The sequence below is a fragment of the Boleophthalmus pectinirostris genome, unplaced genomic scaffold (genome assembly GCF_026225935.1).
Source record: "Boleophthalmus pectinirostris isolate CB_2022bp ecotype Guang Dong unplaced genomic scaffold, ASM2622593v1 HiC_scaffold_17, whole genome shotgun sequence".
NCBI lineage: Eukaryota > Metazoa > Chordata > Actinopteri > Gobiiformes > Gobiidae > Boleophthalmus > Boleophthalmus pectinirostris.
The window spans coordinates 27,602,330-27,627,454 of record NW_026571115.1 but is presented as its reverse complement, the minus strand read 5'-3'; the positions used below and the strand labels follow the sequence as shown (position 1 = coordinate 27,627,454).

At 40.5% G+C, this 25,125-nt stretch overlaps 1 long non-coding RNA gene across 2 annotated transcripts; it reads left to right on the top strand.

Moving 5' to 3' along the window:
• The first annotated feature begins 21,083 nt into the window (after positions 1-21,083).
• Positions 21,084-23,477, top strand: LOC129408640 (uncharacterized). 2 transcript variants are annotated; one of them, XR_008632049.1, is made up of 5 exons: positions 21,084-21,111; positions 21,177-21,366; positions 21,446-22,905; positions 22,971-23,160; positions 23,240-23,472. It is a non-coding gene; the product is annotated as an uncharacterized LOC129408640 (long non-coding RNA). The 2 variants fall into 2 exon arrangements; XR_008632050.1 differs by having other exon boundaries at positions 21,090-21,366; positions 23,240-23,477.
• Positions 23,478-25,125: the final 1,648 nt, after the last annotated feature.

Sequence of the window (25,125 nt, the reverse complement as noted above, 5' to 3'; positions counted from 1 at the left end):
ATACAGCTAAGACATTAAGTAAAATCAAGCACAGCAACACAAAATTGAATCTTCTGTGCTTTAAGTCATGTTATAATGTTGTTACCTCCTCAAAAACAGACCTGGAGTTGTCTTTTGTTTCATTCACATATTTGAGTAATCCTTTGTTGTTAGTCTGTCTACATCTCCAAATCTCAAAATGCTCTGTTCCAACTTAATGTCATGAAGTGGTAGTTTAAGTTAGCAGCTCCTTTTACCTTTTGTTAAGTAGAGATTGGCAATTTTAGGCCTGAAAACACAACTCCAGGTCTGTTTTCAACAAGGAAACAACATTATAATAGATCAGGAAATGGCAGAAAAGAAAAATACAACAAAATCTGCATCAGAACCCATTAATACAACTTCACCACACGATAACACGTCCAAAACTAGAGTGATTTGATTAAAAATGTGTTAAAAGTTTGAAGACGTGTCACAGACTTCGCCTCCCACTGCCAAATGTTGTGTTTACATAAATCTCATTGGTCATTCTCCTTATGCAGCCGAGAGACGGACAGCGGCGGGGCATCTGGGCTGATGTATCGGGCGAGATGAACATGAGAGGAGCGAGAGAGGGATGTGGAGAGAGGTAGAGAGGAGAGGAGAGTGTGGAGATACAGAGCCTGTGGCCAAAAAGCCTGAGGGGAGAAGTGTCACTACAAGGGGAGGCAGGTGCTGGAAAACCCACTGGAAATCATATACAGTATTATGTGGCACTACACAGGATGCGGTCGAGCTCACCACGAATCAATATTAATAAGTGCGTCTATAGTGTTTGGGCTATAGGGGCCAGAGAAAATATAGGATTTTTTTATTTTTAGATCTTATTTTGGAGGTTGGATAGAGCTGTAGCAAATATTTAACTGAGGCTGTGCTCTCAGAAATAAAACCTTTGCCTTTTCGACCAATCACAAGCCGTGTATCGTTTGTTCATTTGTTTTGAGTGAACCAGGACTAAAACAGGACTAAACCAGGACTAAAACAGGACTAAAACAGGACTGAAGCAGGACTAAACCAGGACTGATTCTAGGACTGAACCAGGACTAAACCAGGTCTAAACAGGACTAAACCAGGACTAAAACAGGACTAAAACAGGACTGAAGCAGGACTAAACCAGGACTGATTCTAGGACTGAACCAGGACTAAACCAGGTCTAAACAGGACTAAACCAGGGCTGATCCTAGGACGGATCCTAGGACTGAACCAGAACTAAAACAGGACTAAAACAAGTCTAAACCAGGTCTAAGCCAGGACTAAACAAGGTCTAAAACAGGACTAAAAAAGGTCTAAAACAGGACTAAAACAGGTCTAAAACAGGACTGAACCAGGTTTAAACCAGGTCTAACCCAGGTCTATCCATCCATCCATCCATCCATTTTCTTCTGCTTATCCAAGGTCGGGTCGCGGGGGCAACAGTCTGAGGAGGGCCTCCCAGACTTCCCTGTCCACACACACGTCCTCCAGCTCTTCCAGGGGGATCCCGAGACGTTCCCATGCCCAGGTCTAAGCCAGGACTGAACAAGGTCTAAAACAGGACTAAAAAAGGTCTAAAACAGGACTAAAACAGGTCTAAAACAGGACTGAACCAGGACTGAACCAGGTCTAAAACAGGACTAAAACAGGTCTAAACCAGGACTAAACAAGGTCTAAGCCAGGTTTAAACCAGGACTGAACCAGAACTGAACTAAAACTACACCAGAACTAAACTGGTCAGTCCTGATCTTAGTCCCAATTTCAGTTCTGGTCTGGTCCCGGTGTCAGTCATCAGATCACCTGACAGTCTACATGGGCGACCCGTCCCGACACTCAGTCCTGGTTCAGTCCTGGTTCAGTCCAACATTGCAGTTTAAGTCAGGAAACAGACAGGAAATGGCCGTTATCTGTTTTTTCATTTTGGTTTTGGAGACAAATAATGAATTTTTTTTTGTTTTTTTTTCATTTTCTTAATTTTGGTTTTATTTTGAAAAATGAATGAATGAATGATACACGGATTAATCACATCTGAAGTTCCAAGCCTCGCCCCTCTGTCTTCTCCTGACCACAGCAGCAAAACCATCAGCCTCTCCAGCTCCTCCTCCTCCCTACAACCAGCACCAGTGTTTATTCATCAGTAATGTGACTTTTTTCCAACCAAAAATTAAAATATTTGGATTAGAATTGTTAATTGCTTGTCATGCTGAAACTCATACCCTGGACGATCTCTTCCAGCCCGGCAGAAGCCAGATTAAAATCACAGAGTTAATGAGGTTAGTTTTGTGATTTCAATCTGTAATGGCTCCTTTTGGTGTTTTTCTGCAGGAGGGGGACTCTCACCTGAGCTTTTACTAATCACACCAGCTAATAGACATGCTTCAATATTAAAACAACAATTTTGTTTTGGCCAAATGAGAGTGAAGTATAATACATGTTTTACCCTTTTGTAGAAAAATATAGGCTTTGTTCTTTGCACCAAAAGTTGTTTTGACTCATATAAATCAACTGGGAGCTGTTCAAGACGAGTTTGACAGTCCACTCACGATAGGCTCTCTTTAGGATACTTTTGTGTTGAAAAAGGCAGATATTTTAGTCTTGATGTTACTGCTATTTCGGAGCCTAATAAATATCAAAATAATGATGCAAACTGAACTGTAAATTTGATGTAATTAGGGGTGATGTAATTAGGGGTGTCAAATTATCGCGTTAATTGCGATTAATTAATTACAGTCATATTTAGCGCGTTATGTTTTTTAATCGCGTTAATCTCATTTTTAATCTCTAACTTTAGTGTTTCTGTATGTGAGTTTCTTTATTATAAAACCTGTTTTTATGTGTTGTTGGGACAATAACACACACACACACACACAAACACATTTATAAATTTTTTTATTTCGGTAATTCCTCTCATTGCCGGAAACCCACACAAAACGCGTGCAGTAAGAGCGATGTGAACGTCATGTTAAAGTTGGCGGCGTCAGTCACAGTGGACGAGGTCGAAGAGCCAGTAGAACAGAGTCGGCAGTGCACAGGTAAAAACACATTCGTGTCTTGGAAATTATTCTCCCGACGTGAAATATAAAAGAAAATAACTAATATAATATCGCCTACAACTTAAATGTCACTGGTGAAAACAACCTGCATAGGCTCATGATGTCTGCACTACTGTCCTATAGTGACCTGCCACATGAGGGGACACGCACACAAACACACACAAATAAACACAAATAAACACAAAACACACACAAACCTTCATCATTGTCATCAACCTGAGAAAGCGCGGACCACGTTTCCTTCCGTAGTTACTGCGTGGACACCGACGTGCTCCCGTGAGCCGCGTGTGGACCGTGTTTTCTCGCTGCGTAAACCGCGCTTCCTCCTGTGCGCCTCTAAACCAGAACTAACACCAAGACTTAAACCGGGACTAACCCAGTCCAGGACTAAACCAGGACTAAACCAGGACTAAAACCAGAACTAAAACCAGTGATCTCATATATAAAGCATTTCTCTATCAATAATATTTTTAATATGGTTAAGGAAAGACTGGACTTTTTATTGTCTTTAAGTAGACAAAAGTTATTATGTTCAGATTTCCCCGTCTTTGCTACTTTACAGCAAACAGTTTCTTATTCATGGAGACTTGGGCTCAACAGCCAAACTGGAGAGATTTGTTAAACAATAAATGACTTTATAAAGTCACTTTTTTAAATCTATATCAGTCTTTTGATCTGCCACAATAATGTAATAATGAATTTAAATAAAAATACCTCAAATTGAAGGCTTTTCTCAGCAATTTTTAGGTGAGATTAAAATGAGATTAATTAGATTAATTAATTACAGATCATAATTAATTAATCTCTCAATTTTTTTTATCGCATGACAGCACTAGTTGTAATGCGTTTGGCCAGTGTGATGTGATTAGGGTTGGGTATCATTAACTCTCCTCGGGGTCACATAGACCCGAAGAAACATTTTTTTTCCTTCCCGCTCTCTTGGGGCGGGTCAATCAGACCCAAAAATGTATTTTTATTTATTTTCTAGCAAGAGGAGAGCAGGAAGGAAAAAAAAAAGTTTCTTCGGGTCTATGTGACCCCGAGGAGAGCGTGAGGGTTAAGAAGCTACTGATACGATACATACCTCGATACATAGGCCACGATACGATACACAACTTGATACAGTGCACTTTCTAATCGAATTGATACCATTTTAAAAAATGGCAAAATCATGGCTGTGATACTAAAAGTCTTTGTTAAACCACTTCATGTGCAAAGTTATTATGAAACACGCACATTTAATAATAAAAACTGTGAAAATGTCAAATGTGTCGCACAAATGAGTTTCCTTCCACTAAACAAGCAACAAAACTGTAGCTCTGTAACAAAATAATTTAGTAAAACATACCAAAAAATACTCTTGGTGATATTTCGATACAGCAGCCAACGATATCGATACTGTGTCATCACATTAAACGATAGGATATATTTTTGCACACTCCTAGATGTGAATGCAGCCCATCTCAGTTCGACCTACACAGTCTGCGGTGACAGTAACTGTGCTTCAAATTGAGGAGCTCTGTGATCATGTAGACTGTTGTCACGAGCGCGTGCGGCCCTCACGGTGCGTTTCGCCTCAGATGAAAGACCACACGCACTAGTACAGTAACACCAGTGAGCGGGTGCTTGTGTGTTCTCGGGGCTCTATCTGTCCCCTTGAGGCTAATTGTCATAAAAATTTATTTTGTGATCAGCTGATGGACTCCCACATGGCTCCTGACGTGTGGGAACAAGACCAACCCAAAAGCAAAGTGACCAGAGCTAAATGGTTGGTGCACACTGGGGTTGGTCCAGAGAAGGAACTAACATGTGTCAAAACAATTAAAGAAGATTTTATATGGATTATTATCAGGACTGAACCAGGACTAAAACAGGACTAAACCAGGTCTAAACCAGGTTTAAACCAGGACTAAATCAGGACTGAACCAGGACTAAACCAGAACGAAAAGAGCACTAAACCAGGACTAAAACAGGACTAAACCAGGTCTAAACCAGGTTTAAACCAGGACTAAAACAGGACTGAACCAGGACTAAACCAGGTCTAAATCAGGACTAAATCAGGACTGAACCAGGACTAAACCAGAACGAAAAGAGCACTAAACCAGGACTAAAACAGGACTAAACCAGGACTAAACCAGGACTAAAACAGGACTAAACCAGGACTAAAACAGGACTAAACCAGGACTGAACCAGGACTAAAACAGGACTAAACCAGGACTAAAACAGGACTAAACCAGGACTAAAACAGGACTAAACCAGGACTGAACCAGGACTAAATCAGGACTAAACCAGGACTAAACCAGTCTAAATCAGGACTAAATCAGGACTGAACCAGGACTAAATCAGAACTAAAACAGGACTATACCAGGTCTAAACCAGGTTTAAACCAGGACTAAATCAGGACTAAATCAGGACTAAATCAGGACTGAACCAGATCTAAACCAGGTCTAAACCAGGACTAAAACATTTCTAAACCAGGTCTAAACCAGGACTAAAACAGGACTAAACCAGGACTGAACCAGGACTAAATCAGGACTAAACCAGGACTAAACCAGTCTAAATCAGGACTAAATCAGGACTGAACCAGGACTAAATCAGAACTAAAACAGGACTATACCAGGTCTAAACCAGGTTTAAACCAGGACTAAATCAGGACTAAACCAGGACTAAATCAGGACTGAACGAGATCTAAACCAGGTCTAAACCAGGACTAAAACATTTCTAAACCAGGTCTAAACCAGGACTAAAAAAGGACTAAACCAGAACTCAACCAGGACTAAACCAGGACTGATCCCAGGACTAAAACAGGACTACACTAGGACTAAACCAGGTCCAAACCAGGACTGAATCAGGACTGAACCAGGTCTAAACCAGGTCTAAACCAGGACTAAACCAGGACTAAAAAAGGACTAAACCAGAACTCAACCAGAACTAAACCAGGACTGATCCCAGGACTAAAACAGGACTACACCAGGACTACACCAGGTTCAAACCAGGACTGAATCAGGACTGAACCAGGTCTAAATGAGGTCTAAACCAGGACTAAACCGATCAGTCCTGGTCTCAATCCCAGTCTGGTCCCGGTCTGATCCTGGTCTCAGTCCTAATCATCTGACAGTCTACGGGGGCACACCTCTTTGCCCGTCCTGACACTTGACAGTCCTGGTTCTCTCCTGTTGTAGTCCTGGTTCAGTCCTGATTCAGTCCGTATGTGGCGCAAAAGTCCGGCATCGCAGTTTAAGTCACGTAAATTTGCACTTTTTAAGAGTGGAGCCGGAGTGAACGATTATGAAGCGTTTTTTTAAGACAAATGAAGGATTTTGAGCTAAGAAAAAGTTTATGATCTAAAAATAGGTAAAAATCGGCAACAAATCCGACATTGTTGAAAGTTGTAGGTGCCCTGTCAGCCGGAACACGAGCAGGCCAAAGATGTTAATTTTATCTTCTTATGTACTTTAACTTCTTGGGTTCTTTTTAAAGACAATACAGTACCACCACCAACACCGGTGACAGTTCTGAAGATGACTGGCAGTGAGCAGCCAAAACATGTCAACAACAACAACACTTTACTGTATTGTCTTTAAAAAGAACCCAAGAAGTTAAGGAACACGAGCAGTTTGTGATCACATCTATGAGAAAAATCCTCTCTCAGCCCAGGGGATTTTTTTCCACTGAAGTACGAGTGAGTGTCACTACGTCAACTGGAGGCAGCTATATGCAAGATAATTTGTTCCATCAGATTTTGAATTTTAAATACCACTGAATTTCTCACTTAATTTTTTTTAACTCTGAAAAAAGATGTTTAAATTATTTTTATTCTGAATTTTAGTTGCTGAAATTTGAAGTTTACTTGCGTGTACTATGTTTTAAATAAAAAAAAAAAAAAACAGATATTTTCAAGCCCTTAAATTCAACAGTCGAAATTCAGAGTGTAAAATTCGCAGTGAAAAATTAGACAGCAAAAATCCAAGATGCCAAGGCAGAAGCAATCGATCATGTGTGAGTGAGAAGGACAGAGGCTGTTTCCTATTGGCTGTTCTCATCTGTGGGCGGGGTTTACATTAAGAAATCAAAGAGATGAGGTTTTGATGAGGCTAATTCTGACTGCAACATTTCCCGTTTCTTACTAAGTTAGATTGAATCACTTTGGATCGATTGCTTAGGCCTTGACATCCTGGATCTTTCCTATGAATTTTTTTGTTGCGAATTTTACACTCACAATAAAAATAATTCAAAGTGAGAAATTCAACAGCATTTAAAATTCAAAATCTGATGAAACAAATTATCTTCCATACAGCTACAAACAGTGACACCCTATCCAGATATTTTAATAAATCCATGAGCTGATGTCACCTTTAACCTCATCACAAGAAAGAGTCAGCACCTCCAGCGGATAAGCTGCAGAGGAAAACAACGATAACAGCAGTAAAGCTCTAAAAAGTCAAATTTTGTCTAACAGATTTGCTTTAAAACGCACTAGCAGCTTTTTATATTCTACGGAAGAAACAACAGTCAGATACAAGCCCTTTAAAATACAGGAGTGGTGACGTTAATGTAGTTTTTTTTTTTTACTGCGCTCTTTTGACGTCACTTCTTTGTCAACACAGATTCCATCCACTTCTGCTCTGCAAAGGTCAAACTAAAGCACTAGTCTGGGATTTTCTTCCATCCATCCCACTCGGCTATATTCTTTCCCCAATCAATAATATATGAGTTTCAGTAGTGCGTACATAGCTAAAGGTCTATATGTGCTAAGCCAGTGTAGCAGAAGGGGCAAGCCAAAGTCATGCTCATCGGTCCGTGCGCTTGGACATTATGCTATTCTCGTATGCTCGCTCCTCGTGTGCCATCTTCCGACACTGCAGGGGGTGCTGTAGCTCCCCGGGTCGCCCGCTGTGCACTGGTTCCTACCTTCTAATCCCACTCCGAGGCTCTTTCCCGGCCTCCCGCTGGTTGTAGCACAGGACGGATGGGTCTCGTCTGTCCGGGCTGTATCCCAGAGAAGTGTCCTTGAGTGGGGCGCTGCAGGGGGGCCGTGAGGGGGTGACGGTGGGGCCTGCAGGGAGGTACAGACGAGAGAGGAAGTGAGGGAGAGTGCATGTGAAGAAGAGGCAGTGTAAGTCGGAGAGGGTTTTGTGATCTACTATAGTGTAATTACTGTTCAGGAGGGAGTATTACACTTCTCGGGTGGATTAAAGCAAATTGACTTTTCAGAACTTTGAGCATTTTCTTCTTTTCACTGATCCTGTCAAAATCATTCTGGGCTAAACTTCAATTCCCACTATTCTGTATGTACTTCCTTCTCCAATTTTATTTTCTTAGTCGGTGATACATGTAGGAGTGGGCATGCCAGACCTAGTGCCTCCTCTCTATTTCATTTCTCTTCAGCGATTAGGTCAGGAATTGGAATATACTTTGCAAGAACCCCAGAAGTTGTAGGCCGTGCACCAGCCAATCAGTGAAGAGCTGTGAACCCATGACGTCAAACTCAAGCACAACAGCACAACAGTAAACAAAACGGTCGAGATGGATGTAGACGAAGACAGACATTCTGTGTTGGCAATGATTCCTGAGATCGAGGATTTACAGCCGGAACAAAGAGAATGTTTGGTGAATTTTATCACGTTATTGCCCTTCTTCCTACGGGATTTGGAGCATTACATACGTCACGACCAAATAGCAGCGACTGGTTAAATAAAAAAAAAAGTACCTGCCAACCATCGAGTGAACTAATCCTAATGCTGCGAGGTCAGACGATTTCCACGAAGTGAGACTCGGCTAGGAGTAGGCAGCATTGTGTAGTAATTTTGGTACAAAAAAAACAAAAAACAAAACACACATAAGGTAAGTGGGGAATACAGGGTTTCTACTCTTTTTCACTGATAAAATTTCAAAACTTTTCCATGATTTTTTCATGATCTAAAGTGAATTTTCCATGACTTCATGTGCATATGAAATGTTAACCCTTTTCACTCACCTTATGGTTTGGTATTATAGTTTTTTAACTAATACTATCAATTAGGGATGTCACAATATGCATCTCACGGCACGATATTTATTGAGATATTTTCGAGAGTTGATATAATTGTAGATAGAATGCTTTTTTGCTTTTAAAATACCTTGACAAGAATTAGGTGTGCATTATTACTGCCATAACCCCAAGAATTCATGTAAAAACATACAACATGTTGTCTACGCAGTAATGAATCCTGGGATATGTAGTTCCCAATGTGTATTAATTACTGCAACTGTAAAACCATGCATTTAAGCAAAGGAACATGTGATTCAATATATTTTCAGGCCCAATGGTATTATTGTGAAACTTTTGACAATACGACATTACAATATTTCAGTTGTTGTTACATCCCTATTATCAATGCATTTATTGTCGTCTCTTTAAAACAAAAGGCGCATACATTCTGACATATCATAATAGCCTAATGATAATTTAACAGAACGCTGTAGTTGCGTGAAAGAGATGCTAAAATTTCATGACTTTCGTTGAATTTACAAAATTTTATGACTTTTCCAGGCCTGAAAAATGACATTTTCAATTTATATGACTTTTCCAGGATTTCCATGACAGTGGGAAGCCTGGAAATAACTTCAGTCCACTGCAAACTGTTTAAAATTAACTCATTCTGATTTTCACATTTTTACAGTAAAAAAACAAGTGCAGCATTTTTTTTATTTCTATTCTTGACTAAATTAAAACATCGACATTTTTACCCCACCATGAGACAATTATAGTGTAACCTTAACAGTCAAAGTCACCCCGCCGTACCTGTCCTTACATACATACATTTCCATCGTAGGTTTTATAGCGTGCAGACAGAGGACATGGACAGGGGGGCGGGGCCATGGACAAGGACGGACCTGTCACACTGCTCTGATGTGTCTGCAGATCACAGGCTCTTATGTAACTGCACATATTACTACTATAATCCCACAGAGGACCTGCTCTTTCAGCTCTGTGGGGGAGTGTCTGCCTGGATAAGACCACGATGCTAAAGCCGAACACTGGTCTAATAAGGTTTTTCCTGACCCACTGCAGAAACACAAGAGTTCATTTTTGCAGGTAATTATGTGAAATAAAAAGAATAGAGTAAGTGTTATCAAAAGTATCGAAAATCAGCTACTAAAACTAGTATCTACGGGTTTACAGTGTCCTTAAGGACCAATCACAGTCCAACCATAGACGTTTTCCCCTCCAGAAGGCGCTTCAGAAGCCTTTCGGACTCAAACCAGCAGGTTCAGGAACAGTTTCTTCCCCACAGCTGTTTCAGTACTGAACTCTATCCCATGGCCCCACTGAATGCCCATGTGTCCCGACCATGTCCTGCACTCTCATGCCCCTTCCCTCCTCATCTCCCCCACGAACAATGAATGCACCCTGTCCAATCCCTCCATCTAAATTACCGTATTTTTCAGACTAAGGTGCTCTGGATTATAAACCGCAGTATCAATAATGTTGAATTCTCTCATCTATTTTCATACATAAGGTGCACCGGATTATAAGGCGCATTAAGAGAAACAAACAGATGACACTTGAGACTGATCCCTTAGTCTAGACGTCCACGATCCATTGGCAGATTGTGGTGTAATTCGCCCGGCGTTGCCTCCCTGTCTTGGTGAATGTGTATTATGAATGTGAATGTGGGTGGATAATTTAAGTTAAGTAGTTAAGTTAGTAATAATGTGTTTAATGCAGCTTTGTGCACATTTGTTTACGTTTTACAGAAACAAAACTTAAAGCCACATGGCTGATTTGCATAAACTGTCAGACTCACTCCAAAAGGCTCCTGACTACAGTAGCCGTAATGCTCTGACAATCCATCAAGATGTGCGGCTTTGTAGCTTACCAAAGCCGTATTACAACATTTTGACAGAATTTTGAGCGCCGTGTACCACATAAAATCAGTTCGAGGTCAGTAAGCGCAACCAGAATTAATATTATAACTTAAGTATAAGGCGCACTGTCAATTTTTGAGAATATTAAAGGATTTTAAGTGTGCCTTATAGTCTGAAAAATACGGTATATGTATATATCGCCAATGCTGTATATCTCTGTTTATCATGCTTACAAATTCATATTACATCTGATACATAACTTTATATTTATTTATTTATTTACAGCGCACCTGTTCATATATGTCTTTTGCTCATTTATATATATTATACATATTTATATTTTCTATAGCACACCCTGTATATTTGTTCATAGCATATAATGTTTACAAGACATCTGTTTATGTATCCCCCATGTATATTATACCTGATTCCCTCCTGTTCACACTGCCATATTTATTTGTATATACACTACTAAGTTTTAGAACACCCACATTTTTCCAGTTATTTATTGCAATTCAAGTCGTGCAAGTCCAACAAAGAGCTGAAATGGTACAAAGGTAAATACTGAACAGACTGAGGTAAAAAAAAAAAAGATAAAATATAACAAAACACAAGTCCAAGCTCTGCCAGAACTACCTCAGGAAAAAAGAACAAGATGGTAAACTTAAAAACATAGAGTTTGCCGTACAGTCTCCACACTTACACCCCTTTGAGCTGGTTTGGGATGAACTGGACAGAAGAGTAAAAGCCAAGAAACCTACAAGTGCTACACATTTATGGGAACTTCTGCAACAGACTCGGGAAGAACTTTCTGAAGAATATTTGATTTCTCTTGTAAAAAGAACGAGTCACGAGTGTGTTCAGCTGTTATATCTGTCAAAGGTGGACACTTTCATCAATCAAAAGTTTAGAATACGTTTTGGTCAATAGTAAATAGTAAAAAAATGGAAAAAGTGTGGTGTTCTTCTCCTTGCACTTCTGATTAGATGCTAAACCACATTTCATTTCCTTGTATTTATACATGTTTAATGACAATAAAGTTGAATCTAATCTACTGAAACTCATTTGAGCAGGTATCGATACTAAAAAAGTCACATTTACGGGACAGAAGTGAACCTTTCCTGAATGATAAATGTAAGTCACATTTTTATACAGCGTTTATACACCAGAGAATGCAAGGACAAAACAACAGCGTTCATCTGCGGGACCTGGAAACATCAACCTGTGAGTCTGTGGATCGGACGCTCAACCAATGATGTCGAGAGGGGGATTCAAACCGCCAACCTTCGGATCAGTGGACAAACACTCCACAAAAGACCACATGGTTATATAGGTGAGTTTCATTGTTGACAAAAGCGCGCGTTGCATGCTGGGAATTATTTTGGTCGGCGGCAAGAAACACTAATTCAACATGACGGATGGAGCGAGAAAGCACGTAAAGGGTATTGATCCCGGTTATTTATCAACTCTAACGCCAGAGGACCAAAGATGATTTGACCAGAAATTGGTCATAAGCATCGATGGAGCCAAATCACCCTTTTCAACCCCGACAAAAGGTGGACAAAACCAAATTTCTGGTCAGAATTGCCAACTACCTGGACTAAATATTCACTTTGGCGATATCCACAATGACTTGGTGGAAACTCCTGGGCCATTCACAGCAGAAAAGATGAAAACCTCCAAGAGTCTCGATGCGTTGTTGAACTTGTTGGAGTCCAAGGTTTGCTAGGATCTTCTACGTTTGCTCTGCGAATGTTTGAAAGCCGTTTAATTCACTGTTAGCGGTTCTTTTCACTCGGAATACGAAAAAGACATTTTCCTTCTTCTGTGCTTCCATTTGTGCATCCGATAATGCAGCAGGAATTTACCATTATCGGGGATAAATACGCGAGGTTACACACTGCGTTTGACCGCTACCATGTTTCTTGCCTCCAACCAAAATATTTCCCAGCATGCAACGCGGGCTTTTAATAACAATGACGTCAGCTGAAACTCGCCTATAAAAGAAAGTACTACAATTTAATGCTAAAAATCACATTCTACTGTCTAAATAAATAAAGATTTTTTTTATTTTCATTGTGGTATCGGAATCGGTATTGAGTTTTATCTTATCAAGTTTGGAATTTTGGGGCAAGAGGGTTTTGAAACTTGTTATTATCTCAGTTACTCACAGCTTGTTTTAGGTCAGGCATGTCCAAACTTTTTCTTCAGTGAGAAAACATACAAAAGCACAGGGCCACACCAGAAAGTTAGCGCTGCCTAAGGGCATAACAACAGTGTGCACCACAGTCCCAATGTGGCACCGGGAATTCCCAGCAGTCTCCCATCCAGCTACTAACCAGGCCAGTCCTGCTTAGATTGAGACATCAGATGAGACTGGGCACTGACGAGGAGGTTTGTAGACGAAATATGGATATTTTTATGAATTATTTATTACTGTACAGTAGACAAGTAGACGGAGAAAATAAAGCAATATTTTTAAAACATGTCAGTCAGTATCAGTACTTTATTCATCCCCAAGGCGAAACTGTTCTTGTTACAGACATGCGGCAGACTGACACTAAAAAATAAAAACAAACAAAATAATAACAACAACTTTACAAACTGATGAAGGTCATTTGGATAATGTCATGCCATCACTTGTTGAAATTTAGTTCTGAGTTGAGTTCTAAGCTTCATTTGAAATATCCAAAAGCAGTGGTGGAAGGTAATGAAGTACAAAAGTAAAAGTACAATACAAGTTCAATTCTTATTATGTATCTGTACATTTTCCAGTGGCTACTTTTTACTTTTAGTTTTACTTCACCACATTTTAGAGCACGTATCTGTACTTTCTACCCCACTACATTTTAGATCTGGACTGAAAAGTAAAAAGTACTTTTCTTTATGCTTTGAGACCTACTGAAATGGCTGAGACTTATTTTTTGCACATTTAATTTGAGTTAACATCCCAAATTTAAGCAAACCAAATACACAAAAACAGCTAGAAAAATTAAGAAATAATTTTAATTACTTAAAATCTGCTAAATTCTTGACCAGAATCACTACATTTGATGCTTTCATTGTGCAAAAAAATCTCTGCAAACTACTTTTACTCTTGAAGTAAACAGGTACAAGTCGATTTTTTTCATGTGGTTTTACTTGAATAATCTTCTCCCCTTGTATCAGTACTTTTACTTAAGTAACAAAATTGAGTACTTCATCCACCGCTGTCTAAAAGTAAAACAGCTGAACTTAACTTAGTTTTAGAAGTTGAAGTTACGCTACGAGCCTCTTTGAACAGTCAGTTGTGAGACAGGCTCTGAAGATCCTTCTCATGTGCTCAACACAGTGTGAACTCCTGCAGCGGGGAGGAGATACACGGCTCCTTTATGCCGAAACAACAGGTATAAAAATGTCATGCCCCAGTCCAGAAAATGCATAAAAGATCCAGTATTACACAAAATGGACAATTGTGAGATTTAAGTCATGTTAGAAACTACCTCCTCACAAACAGACCTGGAGTTGTGTTTTGTTTCATCCACATCTGCATCTACATCTGCAAACCTCAGCATGCTCTGTTCCACCTTGTGATGTCACAAAGCAGTAGTTTTCAAGTTAACAGTAACCTTTTACCTTTAGTAAGAACTGCTGACAATTTTGATCTTGCTGAAATTTCCTGGTTGGTAGTGAAACATCAGCTTCTAAAACTAATCCTGCGTTCGATTTATCTTCCAACTCCCAGTTGGACCTCAGATTTCGAGCCGTTATTACTTTTCGCATGTCGGACTTCGTGCATTATGATTATGACTATTCCCTCATCTTATGAGAACGCTGCCACTTTAATTAATTTTTGAAATTTGTACTTAATTTTATGTTATGATTTCTCTTCCGTTACAACCTCAGGGACGTTAATGCCAAATATTTGGCTTCACCACATCACCGACGATCAGACCCACAGGCAGTGATACAGACGCAGTAAGGTATTGCAGTAGTATGAGTGACTGAAATGACCATTTAAACCACCAAGGTGTCCAAACACAAATCCTTGCTCGGTTTTATTTTTTCTACCACTGAGGTCTGAGTCTGTCCCAGGAAAAGGGGCGTGTCGCTAGGCTAACTTCTTGGGAAAACTGATTCAGAAGGATAATCGAACACAGAGTAAATTCAGCAGTTTTAGTTTCACTTTTTTTTTTGTGTCCTAAATGTGTAAAAATTTGCATTCCATTCATCAACTAATATACACATCTACGACACATGTTCTGTAGTCTCTCACCACCTCTGTTCATGGGTTTAAAGGGCCTATATTACTTCATTTTCTGATCTATGTTATAACATTGTTTCCTCATCAAAAACAGACCTGGAATTGTGTTTTGTTTCATCCACACATTTTTAACACACAAATCAAACACAAACCCTGCATATTTAGGCTGGGCTCTTCTCTCAAAACAAAATCACTCTGCTCCACTTTGTGATGTAATGCTATAATACAGGAAGTGTTTTAAACTTCTCTAAACCAGGTCTAAACCAGAACTTGAACCAGGACTAAACCAGGACCAAACCAGGACTAATCTTGGACTAGGACTTGGCCCCCTGAGAGAACCCCATGCCAAGCCCATAAAGCAGGGTGTCTGCAAAACGAACTCTGGTAGACAGACTAATAATATAAATTGTTACTCAAACATGTGTGAATGAAACAAAACACAAGTCCTGGTCCGTTTCTGAGAAGGTAACGAAATCATAACATGTCGAAAAGCTCATCAGTCAGTTTTGTGTAGTGTAGGAACTGTAAGCTTCCCGGTAGACGGACCATTCAAAAGATGGACTATTTTGTTCTGACATATGAATCGCCATGGCAGCAGATCCTAACTTTTCATCACTCCGAAACCCGTGGATACACCGTTTACATTGCTCCACATACCCCCCTCCCCTCCCTCGCTCTCCCACTCCACCACAGCAGAGACGTACAGCCCCTCTGAGGACGGACCCGCTCGCTTAATCATGGAGCCTCTGATTAAAGCGTGGACTTAACCTACGGCTCAGGCCCCATTAGAGCCTCTCTGGTTCTGCGGGGAGCTCAGAGTGGGGAGGAGAAGGGGGGCCCCCACACACAATCGATACCAACGCTAGACTCATTCACGAGCGGGAAGACAAAAGAGCTGTTTCTCGGTGTAATCACAAGCGTCCTCAGGCTGGGAGAGATTTTTCCCACACGTATTTGAGCAAAATTCATCTCACCCAAATACAGATATGTTACATAAGCAGCTCTTGAGGTCAAAGTAAGTGCTCCGCGTGCTGTCTGCATCTGATTAGAAAGCATTTAAGCGGCAGATAATCAGGAAGTGCGCGTTAGCATGTTAGTTGTTGTTAGCTCCACCCCGCTCTGTTGTGAAAAGCACTTATAAACTAAACACAACGAATAATAAGGATGCTCGGAATACAAAAAAAAAAAGGCCCAATTGTTAACACATGACATATTTAGGCTCTAGATTGATTTGTGTATCACTTTGAATTGAGCACTACACATTTTTAATCTGGGATGACTATCGTTGAAAGCAATCGGAAAACGTGGAGTGTCATGATGAATATTTGAATCTGATTGTTTGAAGTGTCATAACAGCAGAACAAGCCAACAAATCAAACTTTTGTTACATCCAGTTGAGGAAAAAGCACAGACATCTTCACTGTCACCTTATGCACGGCTTTCACAAACAAAATAGTCTTTAGTGATGCTAAAATAGGCTGAGATACGTCTGTCAGTTAGGGTTGGGTATCATTAAGAAGTTGCGTATACGATACATACATTGATACATAGGCCACGATGCCATACATATCTCGATACAGTGAGCGTTTGACTCCATACGATGTATTTTAAATCAATTCGATACGGTTCAATTTTAAAAAAAAAAGACTAAATGATGGCTGTGATACTAAAAGTGTTTGTTAAACCATTTCTTGTCGAAAAGAATATGAAACACGCCCATTTTACCCATCGACACAGTGAAAATGTCAAATTTGTCTCATACAAGTGTTTCCTTTCACTAAACTAGAAAAGCACTCAGAGAGCGCAGACCTCCGCCAAGGACTACCCCCATTTTTTATATAAATTGCGATAAAATCAGTCTTCTGGATCAGATCCGGATCAGCCTTTGGAATATGAAAGAGGATCCCATTGTCCATCCCTGAGTCAAATTTCATGGGGTTTGGTCAATAATTAACCGAGATATTGAGAAACAAAATTTTTGGCCCCATTTACCACAATGTTAACTAAAATTTCAAAGTGATCCAGAATCTGGGATTTCTTCCGGATCACCCCCAAAATGAAATCAGTTCTTCCTTTTCACATTTCCAACAAATCCTGAAAATTTCATCAAAATCGGTCCATAACTTTTTGAGTTATGTTGCTAACAGACAAACAAACAAACAAATAAACAAACAAACAAACAGACAAACGCTGGCAAAAACATAACCTCCTTGGCAGAGGTAACAAACAACAAAACTGTAGCACTGTAACAAAATAATTTAGCAAAATATAGCAAAAAATACTCTTGGAGATATATCGATACAGCAGCCCACGATATCGATACTGTATCATCACCTTAAATTATATGATTTATAGATATTTTGATATTTTTATACACCCCTACTGTCGTTCTCACCATGTTTGTTTTGATTTGGAGCTAGTTATGGACATTGAGATGTTACAGGGTTTTTTACACATGTGGCAGCAAATGTGGCAGAAGACCTTCCAAAGAAATACTCCAAAACGTTCTAAAGGAAACACTTTGAGGGAATTAACCATTTTTATCGTTTTTGGGAGTTCCAGTACATTGTTTGAAAAGTTTTGCAGCAGAGACTGAGAGGAGTAAACTGCGTGAACTTAAAGGAACTGGAAAGTGCGGGACAGCAGAACAAGGAAGTGGACCAGCCAAAATAAAAGTCTCTATATTAGACTGACCCTCCCTGACCTCCTGTTAAACTGCACTGAGACTTTTGATTGAGAGTTGAATTTTCCCTCAGGATCAAAGAAGTATCTCTCTCTTAATAAGTTTCACTTTCGCTTTTGACGTTCTGAATCTCCCCTCCCTTTGCTCTCAGTGCTAAGTCACTCCCTCCTTCAGAACTACTGTACATCGCATCAGGTTTGTCAAGTTGTTGTGCACAGTTTTGTATCATGTTTTTGTATATTTATGGAGAATTGTCGTGTGGGAGCATGGGTGAAGTAGGCTTTTGGGGTGAGCATTGGACAGAAGGGTTCGAATACAGCCTAGGAGAGATCACTAGATTAATCAAACATGCCTGAATGACTTCTAAAACCTCTTCAGGCATGTTTTTGATGAGGGAACAACATTATAGCATGGTAGAAATCTCCAAAAAGTTGATAAAAACCCAGTTTTAAATAAATTTGCCAATTCGTACTGCAACATGACAGCCTTCTACCCACACATTTGGAATTTAACTTTTACTTGACTCTTTATTACATCACATTGGCTCCAGCTCCAGTCCAAATCCAAACTGGTGCAGATACAACGTCTGATCCAATAAGAGAAATGAAAAACTGCTCTTACCCTCCCTTTGGCACGATCCTCATTATGGGATATAAATACAATCTTTGAAGTGCAAAAGGGGCGCGTACGGAGAGGAGAGGAGGATTGTGGGAATGAATTTGAATGTGCACGTTTAAAGGGTAGAGAGGGGCGTGCACGTGGTCCTACTGAGCATGTGCAGATGAATTACAGAGCTAAGTGGAGGTGAGGCGTTAAACTGCTCTGCATGGAAACCAGATCAGACGATGCAAACGATATTCTCACCATGTTTTGTGCTTGAGTGTTTAAAGGGTAGAGTTGTATTTTGTTTCATTCACACATGTTTAACACACAAATCCTGCATATTTAAACTGAGTTCTTATCTCAAATAGAAAATACTTTGTTCCACCTTGTGATGTCATGTGGTGTGCTCCACTGTGTTTTTTAAATCCATACACTTTCACTAGAATCATTTGGATAATTTCAGCTCTAACAAAAGGCAAAAGGTAACTGTTAACTTGAAAACTACAGCTTCATGACATCACAAAGTGAAATGGAGCATTTTGAGCTTTGGAGGTGTAAACAGATTAAGGCCCTGTTTACATGTACGCAGGTATTTTTTAAAAACAGAGACATTTCCCTTTGTTTGTACCCATCTTATACACGCAAACAGTGAATTCACTTCTGAAAACTAATGTTTCTAAAAACTCCGACTAGAGTGGAGATTTGGGAAAACTACGGTTTGGCGTTTGCGTGTAAAGTGAGATAAACGGAATTTTAGGAGCTGAGGCGCCAAAAGTGCAACCAGTGTTTCCCTTTTGCTCTGATGATGACTGTGGAGTATTCAGAGCAGCAGTCGCATTTCCTCCAGTGGAAACACTTTTCATGTGTTTGCATTTGCACACACAGCTGATGTTTCATATCCATGACCAGAGACGAATGAGACTCGGAGGTCTGCAATTTTGCCACTTCTTTGACAGATCTGTGGAGAGGCGAACCCGCTCACTAATGCACGTTTTAAAAGATATTTTTGAGCAATACAGGTTTGAATCTAATCCAGGCGCCACCCAGAGACTTGGTGTAGTTACAATGGCAATTGATGACGTATTTATGCAGGTTGATGTAAACGAAAACTTTTTTGAAATGATGCTGTGTGTACGATGTTATTTTGGAAAACTGCGGGAGGAAAATATTTGTTTCTCAACAAACCTGGCTATGTGTAAACGTAGCCTAATAATTATAAATAAATAATTACTCAAACATGGACGAATGAAACAAAACACAATATATTTCTGATGAAGTAACATCATTATAACATGCAGCCAGGTGTAATCAGGACAGTCCTGTGTGATGTCATGTAGTGCTTGAAACTGCAGCTTTGTATCCATTTTTTGGACACAAAAAGTTGATTTGTTTTTTAGTTACATTTTAAGTTTGGTGCTCCTCATCACTGTTAAAAGTTCTATATTATGCAAAATTGACTCTTGTGAGCTTTTAGACATGTTATAATGTTGTTACCTCCTCAAAAACAGATCTGGAGTCGTGTTTTGTTTCATTCACACATGTTTGAGTAATCCTTTATTATTAGTCTGTCTACATCTCCAAAGCTCAAAATGTTCTGTTCCACCTTGTGATTTCATGAAGCTGTAGTTTTCAAGTTAACAGCTCCTTTGAATTTAGTTCAATAGAAATTGGCAATTTCAGAGCTGAAATCATCCAACTGACTCTCGTGAAGGTGTATGAAGTTAAAAAAAAAACAGTGGAGAACTTGAGCACAGTATTACCACATCACAGAGTGTTTTCTGTTTGAGAAAAGAACTCAAACATGTGTGAATGAAACTACACACAACTCCAGGGGGTTATTCCATGAAGCGAGCTAAAGCGAAAGCCTGGCTTATTCAGTCAATCCAGGCCTTGTGAAAGCCTCAGTTCCGTTCCACCAAAGTGACTGACCAGAGGTGACGCTGAGTTGCTGCACTAACAAGCACCCGGAAACAAACCTGGTCAGGACCTGGCTAACTGTCAAGATTATTTTAGCTCTGTCTCCAAGAACGCCTAAAGAAACCACCTCTCTGCCCGTGGAGCGACAGGGAGAGGAGGGGGAGCCAACAGGAGAGGACGAGGGAGTCGTGTCTTTCCTCTTAATCTTTAGACCGGAATGACCAGAAAAGCTGTGGCTCCTCTCTCGTTTAGTCCATTAGACCATAAAAAAACATCAGATTTTTGGCCCATTTTCTGTGATGTAGTTGCTCCATTGCTTTGACCTTCCCAGAATCACTGCGAGCACACACAAAAGAGCTTAAATTTCAGGTCTGAGTTGGCTTTAGTCAGATTGGATTTATTTCTGTCATGGAACAACTTGAGGCTTAAACTAAAGATGAAGCTAGATTCAGCTCATGATTTCAGGATAAGCCTAGATTTGTTAAGCCACTTTGATGAAATACCCCCCTGGTCTCTTTGTGATGAGGAAAGAACATTATACCACAGATCAGAAAATAGCAGAATTTTGGCCTTTTAAAAAATGAAATATTTGGCAATGTAAGCTTTATTAGACAGGGCCGTCATTTGAGCCAGAAAAAAGCTTAGTAGCAGTGCGCGCCTGCTGCCTTCTGCCACCAGGTGGCGCCTGGCTTATAAAAGGGCACTCCCGTAGCGTCTCGTTCTCTGACCTCGGCGCACTTCCGGATAGGGCTCCGCCTTGTCGCGCACAGGTAAACAACCGCTGTTCTCTAATTACAATTACAATTTTATAATTTAATGTGTGGCTTTATTGTAGTGCCACCGCTCCTAGAGTCTCGACGTGCCTGATCGAAGTTATGGCTCGTGAGTAAAGCTCCTGCATGTATTTGCTGTTGATCGCCACAAGCGCCACTGTTAGCCGCTGTCCACGGTTGGGTCGGTGTTGCTGTCAGATGCCCCGGCCGCTCGGCGTCAAGCCTCGTGGATGTAGAAGCGTGTGTTTTGTGGTACGTTGGCTGGTCATTGGTTTAGGTTCATGTATGGGGCTACCACCAAGTGAAAGATAAAATATAATGTTCATTTTAGGGTCCAGGGTGGTCTTCGGCACGTCATCTGGTGGAGCGGTGGCCCTGTGAACGAGCTGCTGCTTTGTTTTACTGTGTTTTTAATTTTAAGGACAAAATCACCGTACAGCTGCTTTTGGTGACTGTGTTATCGGCAGTTATGTGAACAGTGAATAGTCTACTCTTAAAGTTAATCTAACAAATGAATTATGGCAATAATAAATAATTTCATGTTTTGTAAGTCACTTGTCTCTGTCTGTCAATTAACGAACCTGTGAGCCTTTTAGTTTAGTAAATTTAGTTTTAGTTCTGGGCTACGCCCAGTGGCGTTGTTGGTTTTATGTTGATTATCTTACTTTGGGGTGCTCCTCACACCCCTCCCGGATGCCCCGCTCGCCACACTTGGCGTTGTCGGCAGGATAATTGATTATGTACAGAGACATGTGCTTTCATTTTTATTTATTTTTTTATGATGCTGTCTGTTTGCATTAAGTGGAGCGTAGTAGCCAGGTTAAAATTCCCCATGTACCAGGTTTAACCTGTCCAACTTTGTATTGTGCAAACTTCATTTGTTTCATGTATACATTGGTTTGCTGTGTGATTTTGTTTTTTACTTTGTGTTTATTTTAAATTGTTGTATATATACATAGTTTCAGAAGTTGACCAAGCAGTAGCAAGGCATGGTTTACCTGTAGGGAAATTACTTGATGCTACCCGTAATTCTACTTAAATGTTAAAGCTGATCTGCATTGTGAATTGTTTGGCTATCTTGAATGTATTGGTCTGTTTGTTTTTTTTGTATTGTGAAGGCAAAGCAGCAGTTGGGGAGGGCATTTGGAAAATGGAGTGAGTGTCCGGCGTGGGGTGCTCGAGGTCACAGCATCAGTCCCAGAGAATGTGTGGTACCAGGAGCCTACAGTGGATGGCTCATACCGCCCAGGTAACTAGATTGCTGTGAGATGTTAGGGGCCGCTTGAATAGCCGTTCCGTTTTGTTTACCTATGACAGCGTAGGGGCGCAGTAGTTTCCGCTGAAAGCTCATTGGTTGTCAGTCTCGGTACCGCAGTTTTCGTGGGTTGTCGTAAACGTTAGCCGTCAGTAGCTTCATCGCACTGGCCGTAGCCTTCAGGGCCCTCCATCTGCGTGAGAGGAGTTGAGTACAGCTGAGCGAGCTGGTTTTAATTCTGCAGGTACAGGTGTGTAACTGTGGTAAGGGCCGTGTCCTGTTCGTTCTGGACTGAGTTTAGGTAACATTTTAAACAGAAATGTGTTTTAAGAGCACTTATTTATGTTCTGCAAGTTCTTTGTGTGCGTCAATCGTCGGGACGACGATTCAAAAGGGAGGGGTATAATGTAGCAGTGCGCGCCTGCTGCCTTCTGCCACCAGGTGGCGCCTGGGCTTATAAAAGGGCACTCCCCGTAGCGTCTCGTTCTCTGACCTCGGCGCACTTCCGGGATAGGGCTCCGCCTTGTCGCGCACAGGTAAACAACCGCTGTTCTCTAATTACAATTACAATTTTATAATTTAATGTGTGGCTTTATTGTAGTGCCACCGCTCCTAGAGTCTCGACGTGCCTGATCGAAGTTATGGCTCGTGAGTAAAGCTCCTGCATGTATTTGCTGTTGATCGCCACAAGCGCCACTGTTAGCCGCTGTCCACGGTTGGGTCGGTGTTGCTGTCAGATGCCCCGGCCGCTCGGCGTCAAGCCTCGTGGATGTAGAAGCGTGTGTTTTGTGGTACGTTGGCTGGTCATTGGTTTAGGTTCATGTATGGGGCTACCACCAAGTGAAAGATAAAATATAATGTTCATTTTAGGGTCCAGGGTGGTCTTCGGCACGTCATCTGGTGGAGCGGTGGCCCTGTGAACGAGCTGCTGCTTTGTTTTACTGTGTTTTTTTAATTTTAAGGACAAAATCACCGTACCGCTGCTTTTGGTGACTGTGTTATCGGCAGTTATGTGAACAGTGAATAGTCTACTCTTAAAGTTAATCTAACAAATGAATTATGGCAATAATAAATAATTTCATGTTTTGTAAGTCACTTGTCTCTGTCTGTCAATTAACGAACCTGTGAGCTTTTAGTTTAGTAAATTTAGTTTTAGTTCTGGGCTACGCCCAGTGGCGTTGTTGGTTTTATGTTGATTATCTTACTTTGGGGTGCTCCTCACACCCCTCCCGGATGCCCCGCTCGCCACACTTAGCAGGCTCCAGCAGCTCCCTTACTTTGATGGGGCACTTTCCATCTAATGTTTGCTACACTGTCTTTAACAAACAAAGCGCGCTGTGTGAGCCCTACTCCCTTTCATCCTCTCCACTCTCACGGCGCACCCCGAGCTGTCAATCAAAACACAGACCTGATCCAACACACTCGCTCTGTCCCTCCGGCGAGTTTGATGAGGTTTTTTTACACTTAAAATAACATCCTTAAAGGTCCTGTATCACTCAAATAGACTCAACAGCTTTAAGACATGTTAGAATGTTGTTACCTCTTCAAAAATGTACGCAGAGTTGTGTTTTGTTTCATTCACACATGTTTTAGCGGGGCTGTCTGCATCTTCAAAGCTCAAAATGCTCTGATCCACCTTGTGATGTCATGAAGTGGTAAGTTAACAGCAGCTTTTTACCTTTTGTTTAGTAGAGATTTGCAATTCCAGAGCCTATAATTAGCCAAATGACTCTAGTGAAGGTCTATGAAATTTAAAAACGCAGTGGAGCACTTCCTGTATTACCACATGACATAACAACTTGAAACAGTTTTTTCTGGATGAGAGAAGAACTCAGCCTACATATGCAGGGTTTGTGTGTTAAACGTGTGTGAATTAGAGCACAGAAACCCGAGCAAAGTCCGAAGTCAGCGGTTTCCTGTCTACAGTAAAACAACTCGCTCTGAGACTCTTAAGTATTCTAAAGATGAAAGCACTGCACTTCTAGTTTAGACACAAGTAAAAAAAAAACTTGTTATTATTATTATTTGTGAAACGTGGTGCAATAGTTCAGATAGATGATTTGTAAAGCATAAAAGATTGGCGATAAAGTACACAGGAAGTAGAGTCACTATCACTAATCTGCAGCTTCACCTCGGTCTGTGCGCTGTGTGGATGTAAACAAACACACGTGAGGAACTACTCTCACCTTTTTACTTTTAAATAACACTTCAAACTGGATTAATAGGGTGGTTTTGTGGAGTGGACGTCATTATTTGCAAAGAATAATTTCTATGGATAATGTGGATGAAATGCTGGACTTTAAATTTACCACTACATTACAAGAGTTGAGGAATGAAGTCTCCTCATTATTTTCGCTATATCCTGAGTTTGTATTTTGCGTTGCTGTGTCCGTTAGAGGCCACACAAATAATATCATACGTGTATCATTAGTAGGCCTGTGAAAATAGTGTGATTTTAATTATGTCAAGTTCAGACACAAATATCTTAATGCCTGTCGAGCTTGAGTCGGATTTGATCATTGCTCTGTGGGTCAGACTCGGACAGAAATCACTCTAAACTCTAATGTGAATGAAACAAAACAAAACTCCAGGTCTGTTTGTGGTGAGGAAACAACATTATAACATAGATCAGAAAACAGTGTAATATGGGCCCTTTAAGAATTACTTGTTTGTATTACATTTTTGTGCCGAAAAGACTGTCAGTAGTTGCAAAGGAGACTAAACCAGACTACTGAGTTCACGCATCGATCTGGGAG